The following is a 21,427-nucleotide window of genomic DNA, read 5'->3' on the forward strand; positions in this document are numbered from 1 at the left end:
CAGTTCTGGGTGCATATTGCTAATCCCTGCATAACCGTCCCTGTATACACTAGCATAGATAAAGAGATCTTTAGAAAACGTATTTCTAAAGATTCTTTATAGTATGCTAATAAGGCCAAAAACTAGTTGCAAGGGCGTTAGTTCCCTTGGCTAATTGGCCCCCTTAGCACGCCCCTGTGGGCATACTAACATGCTAATGAATGCGCAGCGTCAGAGGCATAGTCGCTCTCACCTCAGTTGCCACCGCAGGTTTTCGGCTCCGTGCATACGACCAGAACGTCCCCGGACTTCTTATCATACGCACTGAGCTGAAATCCAGTGTCCGGCACGGCTGCGGTGGAGAGGTGAGTGAGATCATCCTCTAATGCTGCGTATTCATCAGCATGTTAGCAATGGGGCCTACTAGCCAGGAGAACGAACACCCTTGTTACTGGTCCCTGGCCTCATTAGCATATCATAAAGAATCCTTTAGAAATTATTTTTCTAAAGATCTCTTTATCTATGCTAGTGTATACAGGGACGGTTAGGCAGGGATTAGCAATATGCACCCAGAACTCTTTGTGGTTCTGGGTGCATATTGCACCTGACAGGTTCCCTTTAAGGTTCCTTGCATTGCTTCCTAGTTGTACACTAGTTTAACACTTTTGTATATAAAAAGTCTGGATTACCTTAACCTTTTTGCATTGCTGAATAGCACATTTGTATGTACGGCATGCTCTAAATCCTTTACTGCAGAATGTGATAAATTGCTTACCTCTGCTTACACCGTGGCTGCAGGCGATGCAGTTAAGGTCACTGACAATGTAATAAGATTACACAGTAAATGTAAAATCATGCCGTGGACTGTAAATTGGACTTTAACCTGAAAGTTTTTTTGTTTTAAATGGGTAGGATTTCTTCACCTCCAGGCCCATGTGCTTTTCACGGTCTGATCTCATCTTTTACCTTTTGCACCATTCACCTTATGGCGTCTGATACCACTTTAAAGGGAACCAAACATCAGGATTTTCGTGCACAAGGTGCAGCCAGTGCAGTACTGGCACTATCAGGCACGGTTTGTACACACCATTAGTGGGCAGCTCGGGTGTTTAGGCTGTGAAATCCATGTTTATAAAGTTTGAAAATTCATCATGTTTTTGATTGACGTGTGCACCTCTCTCCTAATGTCCGGGCGGGTTATGCACATGATTTCCCCCTCACCTCCGCCCCCCGACGCCTGTTCCTTCCTCCCTCTGGCTGTATGTAAATTTCTAATCTTCAGTTACACGACGTCGGAGTTAGCGCCTGCGCATAGCGCATATCTCCGGCGACGTGTTTCTGAAGCCCGCAGTACCTAGTATTGTACATGAGAGGGCGGCGCATGCGCCCTCGCTTCTTCAGATCTCGTTGTGACTGCGAGAGCGCGCGTTGGTGTCACAACAGGACTGGAGAACAGCTGATCTTATTGATTAGCTGCAGCAGACGATATCATAGCAGACATCTGCTGCAGCTAATCGGTAAGATCAGCTGTGCTCCAGTCCTGTTGTGACACCATGCGCGCTCCCGCGGTCACAACGAGATCTGAAGAAGCGAGGGCGCATGCGCCGCCCTCTCATGCACAATACTAGGTACTGCGGGCTTCAGAAACATGGCACCGGAGATATGCGCAGGCGCCAACTCCGACGCCGTGTAACTGAAGAGAGAAATTTACATACAGCCAGAGAGAGGGAGGAACAGGCGGCGGGGGGGGGGGGGGGGGAATCATGTGCATAACCCCCCCAGACATTATCAGCAGAGGTGCACACGTCAATCAAAAGCATTATGAATTTTCAAACTTTATAAACATGGATTTCACAGCCTAAACACCCCAGCTGCCCACTAATGGTATGTACAAACCGTGCCTGATAGTGCCAGTACTGCACTGGCTGCACCTTGTACACGAAAATCCTGATGTTTGGTTCCCTTTAAAGCCAGTAGTGATAATGTAGGGAAGTAGTGTTGGCAGCATAGTGAAACGTGACAACTTCAGGGATGCAGGGAAGCTGCACTATTGCTGTTTACAAAGCTCAACTATAAAAGAAAATTGCTGCTTAAGAAATGCCGTCTGTGAGGCTGGTTTCCAAGATAATGACATATGTATGAGAAGATATAAAACGTGTAAAGAAATGGAATGGTGATGTAGAAACCTCATACAATGCCGCACTACCCAAATGTAAAATGGAATATGTCTTTCAGAGTTCACTAAACACCGTGTAAATTGTAAGCTCACACGGTTCACCACACACTTAGTCTGTTCACTCATGCCTGGCCGTGCTATGAATAAGAATCAGTGTTAAAGGGATACATACTCTTACCATAACGTGTGTGAGATCTCCGAATGTGAGCATTAACGTACAAGATCCTATCTTAGGCTAGTTTCACACTTGCGTTGAACGGCATCCGTTGCATTGCGTTGTGTGACGGATGCAACGGATGTGTTGCATATAGTGGCACAACGGATGCAACGGATCGTACAAAATAACGCAATCCGTTATAGGTTTTTTTCCTTGACTTTACACATCTGGGCATGCACAGTTGTGTAAAGACGGATGCGTTAACGGAATCCGCCACCATAGGCGTCCATTGTAAAAACAACGGACGCCAACGGATTCCTGCAGGTTGCGTTTTTTGACACTCTGCCAAGCGCAGAAAAACGCTACATGCAGCGTTCCTTCCGTCCGACGTAGCGTCAAAATAACGACGCTGCGTTGTCCAGCAGATGCAACGCAGACACTTGCGTTACAGTGCGTCATCCATACAAGTCTATGGAGAATAGCGCAGTGCATTAACAGAGTGCGCTATTCTCCATAGTGACGGAATGCGCTGAACGCAAGTGTGAAAGTAGCCTTAGACTCAGGATAGATGTGATGTATAGAGTAAGCCTGTAAAAGTTGCTCCTTCATTTGAGACCTGATGGATATCTTGGTAGATAAATGATTTAGCTACTGTGTTTTCCTAAAAATAAAACCGGGTCATATTATTTTTTCCTCTAAAAAAAAAAAAAATGTGCTAGGCCTTATTTTCAGGGGATGTCTTATTCTTTTTCCCCAAGAACAACAATCCATATTTATTCTTGAACAAAGCAAAATCAACATTTATTCAAATATAGTCACATTGCATTCTGGGACATCAACATAACTGTCCAAACCCTGTATGTAACGTGTGTGTCCATTAGTCTGTCCATCTGATAACTATTATCTGTCTATCTCGCTCTTATCCATCCATACTCACATGCACACTGCACATACATACCTGTGTGTCTCCTCTTCAGCTCTAGATTCTCCTGCAATGACCTTTGCTCACATAACAGAGAAGTCATTAAAGGTCCTTAGTAGAGTTGAGTGTGGTTCGAGGTTCTCCAGTTCGCGGCTCGAGTGATTTTGGGGGCTGTTCTAGATAGAACTAGAACTCGAGCTTTTTGCTAAAGCTCGATAGTTCTAGATACGTTCGAGAACGGTTCTAGCAGCAAAAAGACCAGCTAATTACTAGCTGGCTTTCCGCTGTAATAGTGTAAGTCACTCTGTGACTCACACTATTATGAAATTTCAGTGTATAGTGTGCGGGAACAGCGCATTCAGATCACTGCTGTATCCATTTTTTTTTTTTTTTCCTTGTCTTCCTTCCCTAAGCGCGCGCGTGTAGTGAGGCGGGCCAGCATGTCAGCCAATCCCAGTCACACACACAGCTAAGTGGACTTTTAGCCAGAGAAGCAACGGCATGTGTGATAGGATGTCCATGTCACATTTCCCTGCATTATAAAACCGGACATTTTGCTCCAGCACGCCATTATCTGCCTTCTGCGTCCTTGGTGTCAGACATCACTGGCGCAGCTCCTATCTCCGATACTACTGTGTACGCGCTATACACAGCGCTGTACAGCATAGGGATAGCACTTTCTATCAGTCCTATTAAGGGCTAATACCGGCAGGGTCAGAGCCATAGGTGACAGGTCCGTGAAAACAGATTTTAACAGCTACACAAGATGACAGCGTCTGTGTAGCTAAGGTCAGGGATTTCCTCGCTGCATTTCCCCATTAGGAGGGATAGAAAGGCAGGCTTCCTTTCCTCTACCCAGAGACCCACAACCCTGCCACTGTACCCTCCTGCCCTTTGCACACTCAAACTCATTGTTACTAAGCCATTATACAAGCAAACACTGAGTGAACTTAGTGGCATCCTAAACGTGGCTGTTGGACTTCTGTATCGTCCCACAAGTGCAAAGATATTTGCAGCACGTCTGCCTGCATTGCACACTCAAAAATTGAGTAAACTTAGTGGCATACAAGAAGTGGCTGTTGTACTCCATTAGTGCCCCACTATGTGCAGCACCTGTGCAGGACACCCACCTGCCCTGTTTTTAATAAGCTATAATGATAGCAAAAAATGCTGCCATTTAGTGGCATCATAGAACTGGATGTTGTATTTCATTATTGTCCCACTGGTGCCAAGCTATTTCTAGCACCTCTGCATGACACCCTCATGCACATTTTGCTACGCTAATGTTATAGCAAACTCAGGGAATTCATTGCTGCATTTGATAATTCGGAGGGATAGAAAGTGAGGCTTTCTTTAGCTTTTCCTTCTGTTCATAGACAGCATCTCCAAGTCCACACCCGAAGAGCAATTTCTCCTCCACGTGTAAGTGTGGAGAGGGAGAGGCAGCTAGTGCGCATGCGTGTGCCGATTTACCCCAGCTGCAGCCTAACTACAGTGTTTCGCCTAGTGAGTATGCTCAGCCTGACTGTGCCATTCCTGAGGCTAAGTCTTCATTTCGGGATACAGCGCATGCTCCCACACTTAGTGTGAAAAGCCTCTTTGCACAGGTACTTGCATTCCGTGCCGGGTCTAAAGCCTGCTTTACACGGTACGACCGATTGTGCGATTTCACAATCGATCGTACCCGCCCCCGTCCTTTTTGCGTCACTGGCAAATCGCTGCCCGTGTCGCACAAAGTTAGTAAACCCCGTCACACATGCTTACCTCTCGTGCGACCTCGCTGTGGGCGGCGAACGTCCACTTCCTGGAGTGGGAGGGATGTTCGGCGTCACAGCGACGTCACACGGGCGCCGGCCAATAGAAGCGGAGGGGCGGAGATGAGCGGGACGTAAACATCCCGCCCACCTCCTTCCTTCCACATAGAGACGGCGGCGGCCGCGGGAGGCAGGTGAGCTGCTCATCGTTCCCGTGGTGTCACACGGAGCGACGTGTGCTACCACGGAAACGATGGTCAACTAAAGTAACCGATATTATGGAACCTAACGAGCAGTACCCGACTCACGATTTGTGAGCGATACTGCGTCGCTAGGAGGTGTCACACAGGCCGGCATCGCCAGCGATGCCGGATGTGCGTCACAAAAACCGTGACCCCGACGATCTATCGCACGATAGATTGCCTGGTGTAAAGCAGGCTTTAGTCCTGTTTTGTGCCGAGACACCATGCTAAAGCTGATAGTCTTTTTTCAGAGACTCTATTTCATGCAACTGAGCATGCTCAGGCACTTACTGCATCAGAGACTAGGTCCGGTAATGAACTCTTTGGCCCTGCCCCTGATGTGGGGGGGCCCATAAAGACCGCAGGGCATCAGGTGTCCTGACGATGTGGCCAGGCCACTCCCAAATGGCTTGCAGAGGCCCGCCCCTATGACTTGTCACCTCATTATTGATGGTCAGACTATGACTGGTGAGGTGTTTGTGTCTTGGCAGCCATGAGGTCATTATTGAAATTGCGGTTCCAAATAGGACGCTAGTTATGCCACTCATGACGTGTCACTCTGCTTTTGTCTCCAGGAGGTGCATTGTGGTCCACCCTGGTTTGGGGCGGACCCAGGTTATAAAACTGGCTGGAGCCAACAAGGAGGTGCGCAGTCTTCTATTATGCTCCGAAAGAGCACACCTCCATGTGTTGAACCCATTGCGGCTTTAGGCCAGAGGTAGGCAGGGATAGGGCGTTGATGCAGTCCGCCACCACAGTTGGTAACGCAGAACGGTTAAGACCAGCTCCTGTCCTACAAGTCCTGCTTGTGCAGCCCAGTGGCATTAACAGGCCTGCTGCTGCTGATGCGCCTGCTGTCCACAGGTGTGGCCCCAATGCACACGGTCAGCGTACTCAATGGCCCCTGTGATGTTAACAGGGAGTTCCTGGGCTGGGTGGGCCTGTGGACCCTGTGACGCTAACAGGGCTCCCAGTCTCAAGATCCGAGTGGCGTCTAACTTGGTTCAGGCTACTATTAGTTTCATAGCCACACAGATCTGTATCCTCCACCTAACCTTCCAGTTGCCAACCTCTCCTTTTCCATCTGGGAGCACGGTGGACATTGACTGCTGATGGGGATATATACCTTTCCCTTTCTTTTCTTATTAATTTTCGTTATATAGCGGTAACATAGTATATACCACCTTATCCAAATCTGCCAGTCCCACCGTAACAGATGGTGTTTCTTCAGCAAATGTTACTTTTGCTTAACCAACAAACCCACGGACAAAAACTTTTTTCCCCTTTCCAACACACCTGTTCCCCTTTCCACCAGCATTTGTCCTTTTTCAACTCATTTGGTATATGACCAAAAGTGCAACTCTGCAGGGACACCGTACTCAATGCCATCTCAGCACAGCAGCCAGCCCTCGGTCCCTCAGATGTGGACAAGTAAAAGCCCATTTCCTCCTATCCATGACAAAGCGTTGAGATTCACTCTGTGCAGCACTGGTGTTTACTGGAAAAGCAGATCTAAGAATCCGTACCACCTTCTGCAGATACTCCTGTATACGTGTGTCCCTTTCTATGGCAGGAATTATTTCGCCAAATTTTGTCTTGTACAGGGGATCTAACAGTGTGGCAACCCAGTAGTTAGCATTATTTCGAATTCGTACAATCCGAGGGTCATGTGGTAGATAGTGCAGCAAGAAGGCGCTCATGTGTCTTGTGCATCCAGGAGGACCAAGTCCTTGGTGTGTTGGTGGCGGAGAGGTGAGAATCGTGCCTCCTTCCTCTGCCCTCTCGCCCCAACCTCGCACAACCGAAATGTGAGCAAGCTCTCACTCATCTGCTGAGTCTTCCATGCCCATCGCCAGTTCGTCCTCCATTTCTTCATGGGCTCCTGCACCTTCCTCAACAATTTTTGCTGATACTATGCGACCTTGTTAATCCCTCTCCCCTACCGTCCCTTGACTTCCGCCTAGGTGCCGCTCACCGTCTGGACCTTGTAGATCTTATTATCCCTTCTGCATATGACTCCTCCTGTACCTCCTCCCCTTCCTCTTGGACCAACACCTGACTCCGAATAATGCTTACAGTGTGCTCCATCTTGTAGATGACCAGCATTGTCACGCTGAGAATGGCATCGCCAGTGCTAAAGATCTTTGTCGATATTTGTAAACTGTGTAGAAGGGTGCATAGGTCCTTGATCTGACACCACTCCAGCAGCGTGATCTGCACCACCTCTGGATCAAGTTAGCCCAGGGTATACGTCATACCGTATTTCAGCAGGGCTCTGCGGTGCTGCCACAGACGCTGAAACATGTGCAGATTCAAATTCCTGCGTGTCGGAACATCGCATTTCAGGCGTTTAACCGCCAGACCCTAAGACTTCAGGAGCGATTGAAAGTTGTTGAGCTGCTGGGTGCGAAGGATGAAAGTGAGCACATAGCAGCGTGCCCGCTGCACAAGGCCATGTAGGCCGGGATGGTATTTTAAAAATTGCTGGAGAATCAGATTCAACACGTGAGCTATACAAGGCACGTGTGTCACATTGCCCTGACGAAGGGCCGCAGACAGGTTTGCATCATTGCCGCACACGGCTGTTAAGTCACCAACGTAGTCCACTCAATCAATTTGTACTCCGGTCGCCAGGTGACAACGTGTTCCTTTCATGCATAGTGCTGATGATGGGAAAGGAGTCGATGCCAGCGGCGCAGGTGGACGCAGGTTATGCTCACCCACTGGGCTGCGTTACCTTGACAGATGCAGAACCACAGGCTGAATGTAGGTGGTGGGTATCTCACAGATGAAGTACCATCATTCAGCTACAACCAATGGGAAGACACCACACCCTTTTTAGGCCCCTCCTGTCTGCAGACCACTGCCAGACAAAGCTATGAACCTCTTGTTACTGTTACCCCCCAGTTCAGTTTTATGATTTTGTGTGCTTGTTACCTGTGACTACTTTTCCTGCTTGCTGTTTATGTACCTCGTTGGCCGATCCGCATTTCACCTCTGCTTGTTTTCTGATTAAGTCCTGGCCATCCCATTCTGTTCCTCTTCCTCAATTAATGTTTTGACCTTGCCTGACTACTATTCTCTGGAACTGCAGCCTTCCACAGGTATTGATCAACTTGGGCCCTGTGTAATTCCAAATCACTGTATAGGGGTTAAAAGGTTTCAGGGTTCTGGGTGTCCAGCTTGGTGAGTGGCTTGCCTCTAGCCTATCCTTTACAGCCCATCTGAGTGTGTCGATCCAGGCAGGCGTTACACCGTGCTCTCTGCAGAAGGCCATGTAGGCCGGGATAGTGTTTTAAAAATTGCTGGACAACAAGGTTCAACACGTGAGCCATACAAGGCACGTGTGTTACATTGCCCTGAAGAAGGGTCGCAGACTGGTTTGCATCATTGTCGCACCTGACCTTCCCTGGCTGCTGGTTGAGTGGAGACAACCATTGATGAAACTCGGTCTCACTCTCCAGAGCTAACCGTCCACAATTCCTCAGCGGTGTCTCACATTTCCCCTACATTTCAAAGTAAACATTTGACCGCCTGATGGCCTTGAGCTCTGCTGCCAGCATAGTAAGGAGGTGTGTGGGATTCCTTGGGCGCAGTTACAAGGAAGGGTGGACTGACCACACAGGGTTTGGGCCGAGGTGGAGGACCCACATGAGGTTGAGGAGGCAGAAGCAGTGGAGGAACTTGTACATACAGAGGAAGGATTGACACACAAGTCGTGGGGACGGCAAGACTTGTACAGCAAACCCTTCTCCATCTCTCACCATAGTTACCCAGTGCCCAGTCAGCAACATGTAACTCCCCTGTCCATGCTTACTGTTCCAAGTATCTGTGGTGAAATGCACCCTGTCACACACAGAGTTTCTCAAGGAATCGGTGAGGTTGTGTGCGACCTGCTGTGGTAGCGCGGGCACGCCTTTCTTGGAGAAGGAGTGACGATTGGCCATTGGCTCTTGGGGCACTGCAATGGGCATAAGGTCTCGAAAATCCTCGGTCTCAAAAGGGTGTAAAGGCAGCCTTTCTGTTGCCAACAAGTTGCAGATGATGAAACTCAACCTCTTAGGCATGTCATGCCCTTCGAAAATCATGAAAAACACAGCGAGGGGACTCCAACCACAGTCTCCCTCGTTTCCACTAATTGGGCCACACACACCCCACTTGACTGGCATCACTTGATCCCCCTTTTCAAAATGAAACAGATGCTTTGCATGACGCACTCTCAAAAATATGCGTGCCTTTCACCTCCCCTGGATGACCCAGGAGAACAAAAGTCCTCTGAGAGCCATGTCCACATTGTCAGTGGACAGACGCGTGTGCTTATCTGCCAGCAGACCCCCAGCAGCACTGAAGACAGGTTCCGAGAGACCGCTGGCTGCAGTACACGACAAGATCCCCAAGGCGTACGTGTTGAGCTCAGGCAATTTATCCAGATTGGAAGCCTAAAATGAGCAGGGCTCAAGTTGCACAGTAATGGCATCGATGTTCCCTTGCATATACTCATATATCTGTGTCTCCTCCTCTTTTTCCTCGTAACGCTGTTTGGTTTTCGCATGAGTATATGTCCTTGTCACTTTCCCATGTGTTTGTGTTGTGTTGTGAGTTGTTTGTCACCTTTTGGACACCTTTTGAGGGTGTTTTCTAGGTGTTTTTATGTGTTTGTGAATGCCTGCCATTGTTTCCTATGCAGTTCGGTTCGTCGAACGTTCGACGAGCCGAACTCGAACGAGACCTCCGTTCGACGAACCGACCTCGAGCCGAACCGGGACCGGTTCGCTCATCTCTAGTCCTTAGACATTCTGTAATTGCGAAATTTTACTCTCCCTTGCCTTTTTAACTCCAGTCCTGATTGTATATGGGGCTTATTTTTTCAGTAGGGCATAGATTTCAAGCATACGCCAAAGATCCTCTACAATCATGCTAGGGCTTATTTTCGGGGAAATTTCCAGTTTGTCCCCTGTTGTAGCACTTTGGGGATTAGATTGTTCTCACAGTTAGACTATGTGCCCACGGGACTCTGCACCTGTGGATTTTGCCATGGAAAACCTGGATTTTCTAGATAAATTCGCAGGTTTTAGCAAGCTTTAATCCCACAGCTATGGATCGCTGCGGATTCGATTCCGAAGAGCAGCTGCGGGAAACCTGCGACCGTACCTGCGGATATATCAGCGGGTACAAGGTTCTGTGGACACATAGCCTAAGGGTGCGTTCAGGCTACCATATAAATCAAATAGAGATCAACCTGCAGTGCTCAGACTGGCTGTGTCCCCATAGCCAATATATGAAGCTATCATGTTAGGGTCAGGAGAACCTTGGCAAGTCTAAGCATTGCTGTAAAATCTTGCATGTTTTTCTATCTCACAGATAGCACTCGTACCTGTGATAGTCTATGGGGCTGTTCACATGCCAGTGAGTTTTTGCTGACCAAATGGTCCTTGCAAAATTGTGGAGACATGTCCTATATTGATCTGAGTATCGGATCAACCTCTGGAATGAAAATCTGACAGCACTCAGATGCCATCTGTGTGCTCTCCGATTTTCACTGACAGATGGGAGAAGGATTTTTTTTTTTTAATTCTTTTTTTTTCTTTATCATTATTGTTAAAAATTGATGAAACACTGACCAAACGGTTGACACTGATAGAACTTATGAAAATCACTGATGAAGTTCGGTCTGTATTTCTCATATGTCCGAAAAACTGCCGTCTGAATGATATTTATTCATTTATATAGCGCTGTTAATTCCACAGCGCTTTACATACATTGGCAACACTGTCCCCATTGCGGCTCCCAATCTAGGTTCCCTATGAGTATGTCTTTGTAGTGTGGGAGGAAATCCACACAAACATGGGGAGAACATACAAACTCCTTACAGATGTTGTCCTTGGTGGGATTTGAATCCAGGACCCCAGCGCTGCAAGACTGCAGTGCTAACCACTGAGCCACCGTGCAGCTCTGAGACCTTATACTACACAAGACGATTCTTTATTTGGTGCTGTTTGTAAGGAAAAGGAGTACTTCTACCTGGAATAGTTTTTTATAGGTTAACTATTATTTAATACAGGTTCTTATTTGTTTTATATGTTATAGTGGTTGCTATGCTAGGCTAATTGGTGGTCCGGTTCCTGAGACCTCTACCAATTTGTGGAAAATCTTTCTTTGAAGTGCACAGCTCCTGCTTGAGCCGTGTACAGAATGATGTGTTCCATAGTAAGTGTACCGATCCATACAACACACTATCCACAATCCAGTAGATAAATTGGTGGTTCGGTGGTGGACTCAGGAATCAAACATGGCAGCCTCTTAAGCAAATCAAAAAAGGTCTATGGACCCTCTGTTAGGAGTCTCGACACAGAAAATAGCCAGATATCCCTCCGGGAAGGACCTAGCCAAGGAGTTGCTCTTTTTAGGAGACCACCATAAGCACCATATTAGGGTATGTGCGCACTAGGCATTTTTTTCACGCTGCGTTTTTATGTGCGTTTTTGTCTTAAAAAACGCACCCGCGGCTAAAACAACGCGATAAAAACGAATGCGTTTTTACCACGATTTGGTGCGTTTTTTGCTGCGTTTTTGCTCACTGTGTTTTTAATCAGTGCACAATGCCATTAAAGATTGTTGATGAAAAAAAAAAAGGTCTGATGTCATTTCCTTCTTCAAAATGTTCATTGTATGCAGGAGAGCAGACAGCAGCTGCAGAACTACAAGGCTCAGCATCCTCCATCCAGGACTGAATGCAGGAGTTTTTTGCCCCCTAAAAAAATGACGTGGGCTACGCCATATTTTTGTATGCTAGCCGGGTACAGCAGGCAGGTACGGGCTGCCCCCAACCCCAGCTGCCTATTTGTACCCGGCTGGGAACCAAAAATATAGGGAAGCCCTTTTTTTTATATTTCATGAATTTCATGAAATAATTTTAAAAAAAAAATGACGTGGGCTTCGCCCAATTTTTGAGTCCAGCCGGGTACAACTAGGCAGCTGGGGATTGGAATCCACAGTGCAGGGTGCCCATGCTTTCTGGGCACCCCGCTGTGAATTGCAGTCCGCAGCCACCCCAGAAAATGGCGCTTTCATAGAAGCGCCATCTTCTGGCGCTGTATCCAACTCTTCCAGCTGCCCTGATGCCGGGTGGCTCGCTGGGTAATAATGGAGTTAGGGCTAGCTGTATATTATCAGCTGGCCCTAAGCCCGAAATTCATGGTGTCACGCCAATATTAGACATGGCCACCATGAATTTCTAGTAATGATAAAAAAAAACACAACACACAGAAAAATATTTTTATTAGAAATGAAACACAACACAATTAGTGACTCCATCTTTATTGAAATAAAGAATCCCCCTCCGCAGTAATCCTGGGTCAGGGTCCCGCGCCGTCCAATCCGGATCCAATATCATCTGATCGGTTTGCTGGAAGGCAAAGCGATCAGATGATGTGTCAGGTTCTAGGGGCTGAAGCACATCACACATCAGCTGATTGTATAAAAGCCGATTATACAATCAGCTGATGCATCATCGCAAAAAAAAAATAATAAATTAAATACTCACGTCTGTGCTGATTACCGGCAGCTCCTGCAGCGATCGGATGAGAGTCTGATCCTGTCCCATCGCTGCAGGAGCTGCCGGTAATCAGCTGATGAAGTCTCTTGATGGCAGGATCAGCTGATAGCCGGCCGGGCGTGAAAAAGCCTGCGACACCGCGAGAATTACGATCAGCTGATGCGTCAGGTGACTGCATCAGGTGATCCACCGCCAGGTCCTGCAAGCTTCGTACGTGCCCCGGGGAGACTGCACACAGCCAGAGCGGCGGGACCAGGACAGGAGCGGGCATGGCACCGGGACCCTGCAGACAGGTGAGTATATATGACATTTTTTTTTTCTACTGTTCACTTTTGTTTTCGCCGCTGCCTCCACCTCCCGCCCAGACATGGCGCCACACGGAGCTGACATGGCACCGGGCGGGTTGTGGAAGCAGCGGTGACGGTACCGGGAGGATTCATGCTTCTGTGTTTACCAACAGAAGGAATCCTCTTCCTGTACACGTCACTATACTGCCCACCCCTTGCGTTTATAGCTGCATTTTTAGTCATAGAAACGCAGCTATATGCGTTTTTCATTGCGTTGTTGAACATCTCATTGAACTCAATGGGTGAAAAACGCAGTGAAAAACGCAGAAATAATTGACATGCTGCATTTTTGTGGTCACCACAAAAACGCAGCTACAAAAAAAACGCTGTGTCCGGACAGCACTTCTGAAAACCCATAGACATTGCTGGGGAAGCAATGTCACTGCGTTTTCAGCACAAAAACGCGGTAAAAAACGCCACTAAAAACGCAGCAAAGAAGCCTAGTGCGCACAAGGCCTTAAGTGGCCCTTTTAGTCAATATCCAACTCTTTGACGAGTTTAAAGACATGACAAGGGAAATACCAAGGCCAGGTATCCAACCACAGACAGCTGTTTTGGGGTAGTGCCCCTCATCAGTGTGGAGTAGGATTCTGGCCAGGTGGGAGCAATGCCTAGTAGACCAGCAAGACAAAACAATCACTGATCTCGGGGAGACCAGCCAGAGAAAACACTGCCGGCAGCCAGCAAAGGCGCTCAACACAGTAAAATACTAGGTGCATTGCCCCCTGGGAAGTATGCAAATTAAAAAACGTCAGTGGAGTCTCTGTTAGGAATCTTGACACAGAAAATAGCCAGATATCCCTCCGGGAAGGACCTAGCCAAGGAGTGGCTCTTTCTAGGAGACCACCATAACCACCATATTAAGTGGCCCTTTTAGTCAAGGAGGGATATCTGGCTATTATTCTGTGTCGAGACTCCTAACAGAGTCTCCACGGACCTTTTTTGATTTGCATACTTCCCAGGGGGCTATGCACCTAGGATTTCACTGTGTTGAGCGCCTTTGCTGGCTGCCGGCAGTGTTTTCTGTGGCTGGTCTCCCCGAGATCAGTGATTTTGTCTTGATGGCAGCCTCTTAACCCTAGAACGCGCAAGCATAACAATCTACCATAGAAAACAAATGACCTAGCAGGCCTGCGAGGCCCCAGGTATGCGTTCTAGGGTTAACATATAATATTTACAAAATGATAGTTGCCTTTTAAAGGCAACTAATGTGGGTTGTCATTGTTGTCCCCAAAGACAGGTGTTTTTCGTGTAGGTGAGTATTCTTATCTTAGTAAAACAATGGCATATGCCTTGTCTGTTGTGTTTATCCAGTTTAAATTTTTTTTTTTTTAATCGTTCAAAGCCAAGTTCACAACTCTGTTTTGTGGCAAATTTGTGTTGCGGAGGATATAGGCTAGACAAGTGTACACAGTAGCCCTGTCGAAGCCATTCTTACGGAATACTGTTTTTTTTTTTTTTTTTGGGGGGGTGAATTCTACCCTGACATCTTAAGAAATGAAAAGTTAGACAATTTTGCAAATAGTCATTCAAATAGGGACTCCAGCCCTATACAATTGACTCCACTTCAGGGTCTCTTTCCTGCTTTCTCCCTGTGATGGGTTTCTCCCTGTCAGTAGGCAGGGGAGCAGTGCTGTGTTTCTGTTTTTTTTTTTTTTTGTTTTTTTTTTTCTATTTTGTTTTTTTTTTTGCTGCAATATTTTAAGGCGTTTTGAAAGCTGCATTTTACTTTACCAGCAAAACCTATGAGATTTCAGAAATCTCATACACGTTTTTTTTTTCCTTACTGAAATGGAAAACTGCTGCATTTTTTTAAAGAAGCAGCACATCCATTCTTTCAGCATTTTTGTAGTGGTTTCCCCCCCCCTTTTGAAAGGAATGAGAGTGCAAAAAATACAATCACTACGTTTTTGCTTCTTTTGTGGTGAATTAAACTAAGTTTATTAAATATGTACTGTGCACAAATTACACATCCAAAACACAGCAAAAAGTAGCAAAAACTTACTTTTTAGAAGCGGCTTTTTTTATTGCCAAGAGAGCAGGTTTTTCTTGCGGCCAAAATGCAATGTGTGAACATAGCCTAAAGTAAATTGACCTACTGTATATCTGCTGTCTTGTATAAATCTGAAATGACCTCTTTAGGCCCATGGGGTAATTACAGACAAACTTGGGGAGGCTTCCTGGAGCTGCTACAGATTTGATAGGTTAGGCTCCCCTCACATCAGCGGTATTTTGCCGCAAAACCGGATAAGTCACAAAAGCAATTCAGTTCCATTCATTTTCAGTGTAATCACAGCAAGATGCGGTTGCATGCGTCATGCACAGCCACATGTGACCGCATCTTGCCGCGATTCCATTGGAAATTAATGGAACTGAAACACATTTGTGACGGATCCGTTTTTGTGGCAAAATACCGCTGATGTGAGGTGAGCCTTAGGGGTACTTTGCACGTTGCGACATCGCTACTGCGATATCGTCGGGGTCAAATCGAAAGTGACGCACATCCGGCGCCAGTAACTATGTCGCAACGTGTAAAGCCTAGATGCGCCAAGAAACGATTGCAAAAGCGTTGTAAATCGGCGATCTGTGTAGCGTCGGTCATTTCCATAATGTCGGTACGATGTTGTTCCTCGTTCCTGCTGGAGCACACATCACTGTGTATGAAGCCGCAGGAGCGAGGAACATCTCCTTACCTGCCTCCACCGGCTATGCGGAAGGAAGGAGGTAGGCGGGATGTTTACGTCCCGCTCATCTCCGCCCCTCCGCTTCTATTGGCCGCCTGCCGTGTGACGTCACTGTGACGCCGCATGACCCACCCCCTTAGGAAGGAGGCGGATCGCCGGCCACAGCGACGTCGCAGAGCAGGTAAGTGCGTGTGAAGCTGCCGTAGCGATAATGTTGGCTACGGCAGCTATCACAAGATATTGCATGTGCGACGGGAGCAGGGACTATCGTGCTCGGCATCGCTATCATGGGCTAGCGATGTGCAAAGTACCCCTTAGTGTCATTGCATAGATCTCATTTAATCAGGCTCTGACCTCCTATCTACACAGGCAAGCACATTTTTGGAAGTCAGATGAGACTGGAAATCTTTTGATACAGCTTCCCAAATTGAACGGTTTAATGGGAACCTGTCATACAAAGTTTATGCCTAATGGCAAGTATGTACCTGCGCTTTGATGCTGATTAAATCCATACCTTGGTTGTTGAAATCCATTTTGGTGATTCTGATGCAAATAAGCTGTAAGTGCCTGTGGTTGGGACATTGCGCTTGCAGCTCTCCTGTCGTCCCTCTCTATTCCCCAACCTCTTCATTTTGTCTGTCAGATTCACAGGTCACTCTTCTTTCATTGACTGGCCTCCCATGACCGAAGTATCTCACAAGCACCATTGGTGCGTGGTGCAGATCATCTCACTGCGTGTAGCGGCAGCATAATCCCTTACTGCATACCCACTGCCTCTGGCATGGACTATACTTGTGAGATGCCTCAGTCAGGAGAGGCAGGCAGGTCACTGAAACAAAAGTGACCTGTAAGTCTATACATAGAAGGAACAGGGCAGGAAATGGGGAGGGAAGCCATGATTTGCAAGTGCAATGTCCCACCCCAAAGCACTTGTGGCTTATTTGCAAAAGATTTTCAATGCTGTATTGCTGAGAAAAGACACAATGGAATTCTAAAATCAATATATGGATGCAATCAGTGTGTCTATACATGTACCGTATGTCCTTAGTATTTGGTAAGACATCCTAATGACTGGTTTCCTTTAAAGTGTGTGCTTGAGCTGGAGTGCACCACATTTCACGGCTGCAATATTTGTTCAGTAAGCATATATGCAGAGAGACATTTTTGCTCGTGTGCTTTTAAAGCCTTCAAGAAAATAACAGGAGACACAAAGCAATAAATCTTGTGTGTTTTATGTTAATGGACTTCAAACACACTGAGACTTACCCTCTTCCATCTTGTGCCCTATGCTTCCTAACATGTATTGGTAGCATGATGTACGGGACAGACAGGTGCAGAGTGCGGACCCTTGAAACACCTGGATCGTTACAGAACCGGTAAAAAGCCACATGGTCCGATTGAACTGAGGACCGGAATAAATAGAAAGGCTTGTCCCAGAAAAAGAATTATACCAAATCTAATAGAACATATTAAATTAGGAGTATTTACAATATACATCTACTGAAAAGATGTGTAGGTTTTACATATTCTGACAATTGTATGTGGTGGTGTCCCCTGTTTCTCCCGTGGCTGGCGTCCATCTTCCCCTGTGATCAGTCGTGGATATATGTGCACAGTAATTTCCATGCTATGACCCTGCCCTTCATGCTGCATGCAAGGCTGAGGCGACGTGCTAATTAGGGGAGAAGTGAGAGAGGCGCAGGGTAGGTGGATGGAAGTCAATCATTAGATGTTTCATATTAAGGTTCAAAGAAGAAATAAGTACACAGGGCTCAACCTATATTCATAAGATGTGAGCTAGATTTGATTAGATGTGTAATTAGAGTGATGGTGAGATCTGGGCTGTGGATTTTCCTTAGCTCTGTGGTGGGAGACCAGAGATGAGGAGTAGTGAAAGCACATTGCAATTAGCTCCTGGACGTTACTGCTGCTTCCTGGTTTCCACCCACCGGAAGTGAAGAGACCAAAGCCGCAGCGGTGAGAGTAAGGCTATGTGCGCACGCTGAGTATTTGGTGCAGACACTTTCTGTATCTTTGGCAGAAAAACGCACCAAAAACTTTTGTGGGTATTATATTTTTTTTAATTAAAGTTAAACCTAATTACATTTGTTAGATATGTATTGAATATATTCCATTCTAAGCTTATGCTTGTGTGATGATTAGTTTAGTGCATCTTAAAGTACTTAATATACTAATTATAAGGTGATCTGCTTCCTGCTGATGTGATGTGCAGCGAATGGATTATAGACTGGCAATTCAGATAATACCAGCAGAAATACAAATTAATTTGTTATATGCAGAGGTTTTCTTACGTGAATGTGTCTTGCTGCTGTTCTAAGTAATAGAAGATATTAAGCCTATTAAGAAGAAATGATGCTTTTACTTTTTCCCCTTAAATGCTTCTTTTATCTTTTTAATTTTAACCTATAGACTGAGAAGTGTAAAAAAACAACAACAAACAATAAGTAAACTGCACGTTACTTGCCCTCCCCGGGACAAGCATTATCTGTGTGCTGACGCCACAGTCTGGTGTTCGGCTGTATTGGTAGCGCACTACAGCCAATCACTGAGCTAGGAGTATACAAATTTACAGCGCCTTCCTTTGTGCTCATACACATGGATTTAGCTGCTGCAAAGCAATGCCCACAGGTTTAAAGTGATCTTTGTTTGTGGGACAACCCCTTACGATACTTTTCATCTGTAGATCTTGGAATAATAATAAACTCCACAATTGGATTTGTTACAAAGAAAAATGTTCCTGTGCTGAGATCTTATAAGTGGGTCCCTTGTGCCTGCTATGTACTGTGTATTGGCTGAGTCCAACCAGGCAGAACTGCTCCATTTCATGGTCTGTACATACCACAGCTTTTGGCCAGGAAGGGGACACACATGTGACTTTTGATAAGTGAGTATACAGATGAAACAGCAGTGGCTAGGGTAACACATGAGTAAAGGTACCGTCACACATAACGAGATCGCTAGCGAGATTGCAGCTGAGTCACGGTTTCTGTGGTGCAGTAGCGATCCCGTTAGTGATCTCGTTGGGTGTGACGTCTACCAGCGATCAGGCCCCTGCTGTGAGATCGCTGGTCGTTGCCGAATGGTCCAGGCCATTTTCTTCAAAGGCGATGTCCTGCTGGACAGGACACATCGCTGTGTTTGACACTGTGTGACAGGGTCACAGTGACTGCTGAGATCGTTATACAGGTCGCTACTGCGACCTGTATTGTTCCTGCATCGCTGGTAAGATCTGACTGTGACATCTCACCTGCGATCTCCCAGCGACTTACCTGCGATCCCTATCAGGTCGTATCGTTTTCGGGATCGCTGGTAAGTTGTTGTGTGTGACTGGGCCTTTAGTGTTTCTGCCTCCTCATCAGTTCTGTGAGCTAATCAGTAATCAAATCAGTGACATTTAAGGTTAGCAGCGGTTGGGGATTTATGGTGAACGCAGAGGACTGATGATGCGCCAGAAACTTTCACTCCTATGTTACATCAGGCAGGGAAATGTTACCTGAGAAAGTAGCAGCTGCAAGCCCTGTTCTATGTACTCACTTATCAGTGACAGGTGTCCTTTCCTTCCGAGGAGATGTGGTATGATCATGTACCCGTACGGTCAGACACGGCCATTGCACAGTATATAGCAGGGGCACATTTAAAAGATTCTCAGCACAGGAACATTTTTTTTTTTTTTTTTAACTCCAATCCAATCGTGGAACTTTATTCCAAGATGAATTGATTTAAATGTACTTTGTGTGAAAACCCCTCTAAGGATTTCATCCTCTGAACTGCTAAAGCTTTTTTTATTTTATATACTATGCTTAAAAATTAATTCACCCTAAAAACAAGTGTTTTGATGATTCATGGGTTGATTGGCAGCCTACTTACAGTTCCCAAATGTTGGGAAATGAGCGTTCCGAGGAACCATTGCTCACGATAATTGTAATAATGGGAATCCAGTTTCACACTAGACTTTTCGTAGCCCCCGCTGATTGATTTTATCCATGGAATGACAGCTGCAGTGCACAAGAGTGCATGTAAATGAATGTATTCCTATGGATTGCTGCTGTAGCTCAATAGATAGAAATCAATCGATAACACTACATGCAGCCCTAGAACTTTGTATAATGGTGACATACCTGCTCAGAAAACTCTAGCTATACTATACAAAACCTGGTTATAATAGGTACTAAAGGAAGAACGTATTGCCACACACAGACATGAGCTCAGGGCGTCCGTGAATTGTCTGATCTATATAGCCAAGGTGAGCACAGGCAGGGCCGTATTTACCATTAGGCACCCGTGGTCCCGTGCCTAGGGCGGCAGGATGCAGGGGGCGGCACCTTCTAGCAGTAAAAAAAAAATTTTTTTTTTACACATTCATTAAATCCGCTGTATTTTCGGAGGGGGGAGAGGCACACCTTTATTTATTTGTATCCGCGTCATTTAAGACGCGAATGCAGACAAACTGCGGCGGCCGGGCACAGAGAGCTGATTGACCCCGGAACTGCCGGCGCCTGCACTTCCGGGGTCACAGGCGCGCCAATCAGCTCCTTCCTCTGTGCTGCGTCCAATGCTGTGTGGATTTCACATGCAGAGCTCACAGCAGGACGCCGCAGAGGACGCCGCGATGGAAGCCGGTGTCAGAAGAGGATACTCACGTGAGCCAGGAAGATGACTGCGGGCCCTGGAGCAGGTAAGTGCTCGCAGAGCTGAAGATTCATAAGGAGCGTTGTGGTGTCTCTAATGCAGACTGGAGATCTGCGTATGGGGTGGGAGGAGAGAGGCTGATACTGGGGGAGACTTGGGGGAAGAGAAGCTGATACTGGGGGAGGCAGGGAGGAGAGAGTATGATGCTGGGGGAGGCTGGGAGGGGGGAGGCTGATGTTGCGGAAGGCTGGGATGGGGGGAGGCTGACGCTCTGGGAGGAGGGAGGCTGATGCTGGGGGAGGCTGGGAGGAGAGAGGCTGATGCTGGGGGAGGCTGGGAGGAGAGAGGCTGATGCTGGGGGAGGCTGGGAGGAGAGAGGCTGATGCTGGGGGAGGCTGGGAGGAAGGAGGCTGATGCTGAGGGAGGCTGGGAGGGGGGAGGCTGGGAGGGGGGAGGCTGATGCTGGGGGAGGCTGGGAGGAGGGAGGCTGATGCTGGGGGAGGCTGGGAGGAGAGAGGTGGATGCTGGGGGAGGGTGGGAGGAAAGAGGCTGATGCTGCGGGAGGCTCGGAGGAGAGAGGCTGATGCTGAGGGAGGCTGATGCTGGGGGAGGCTAAGAGGGGGGAGGCTGATGCTGGGGGAGGCTGGGAGGAGAGAGGCTGATGCTGGGGGAGGCTGATGCTGGGGGAGGCTGGGTGGAGAGAGGCTGATGCTGGGGAGGCTGGGAGAAGAGAGGCTGATGCTGGGGGAGGCTGGGAGGAGAGAGGCTGATGCTGGGGGAGGCTGATACTGGGAGAGGCTGTGAGGGGGGAGGCTGGGAGGGTGGAGGCTGATGCTGGGGGAGGCTGGGAGGAGTGAGGCTGATGCTGTGGGAGGCTGGGAGAAGAGAGGCTGATGCTGGGGGCAGAGAGGCTGATGCTGGGGGCAAAGAGGCTGATGCTGGGGGAAGCTGGGGGAGAGAG

The 21,427-nt window shown here is 47.4% G+C and overlaps 1 protein-coding gene across 2 annotated transcripts in view; it reads left to right on the forward strand.

Moving 5' to 3' along the window:
- Window positions 1-21,427, forward strand: part of TNKS (tankyrase) — a 349,200-nt gene that overhangs the window by 163,779 nt on the left and 163,994 nt on the right. The gene's annotated exons all lie outside the window — the stretch shown is intronic.

Source organism: Anomaloglossus baeobatrachus, chromosome 1 (genome assembly GCF_048569485.1).
Source record: "Anomaloglossus baeobatrachus isolate aAnoBae1 chromosome 1, aAnoBae1.hap1, whole genome shotgun sequence".
Classification (NCBI taxonomy): Eukaryota; Metazoa; Chordata; class Amphibia; order Anura; family Aromobatidae; genus Anomaloglossus; species Anomaloglossus baeobatrachus.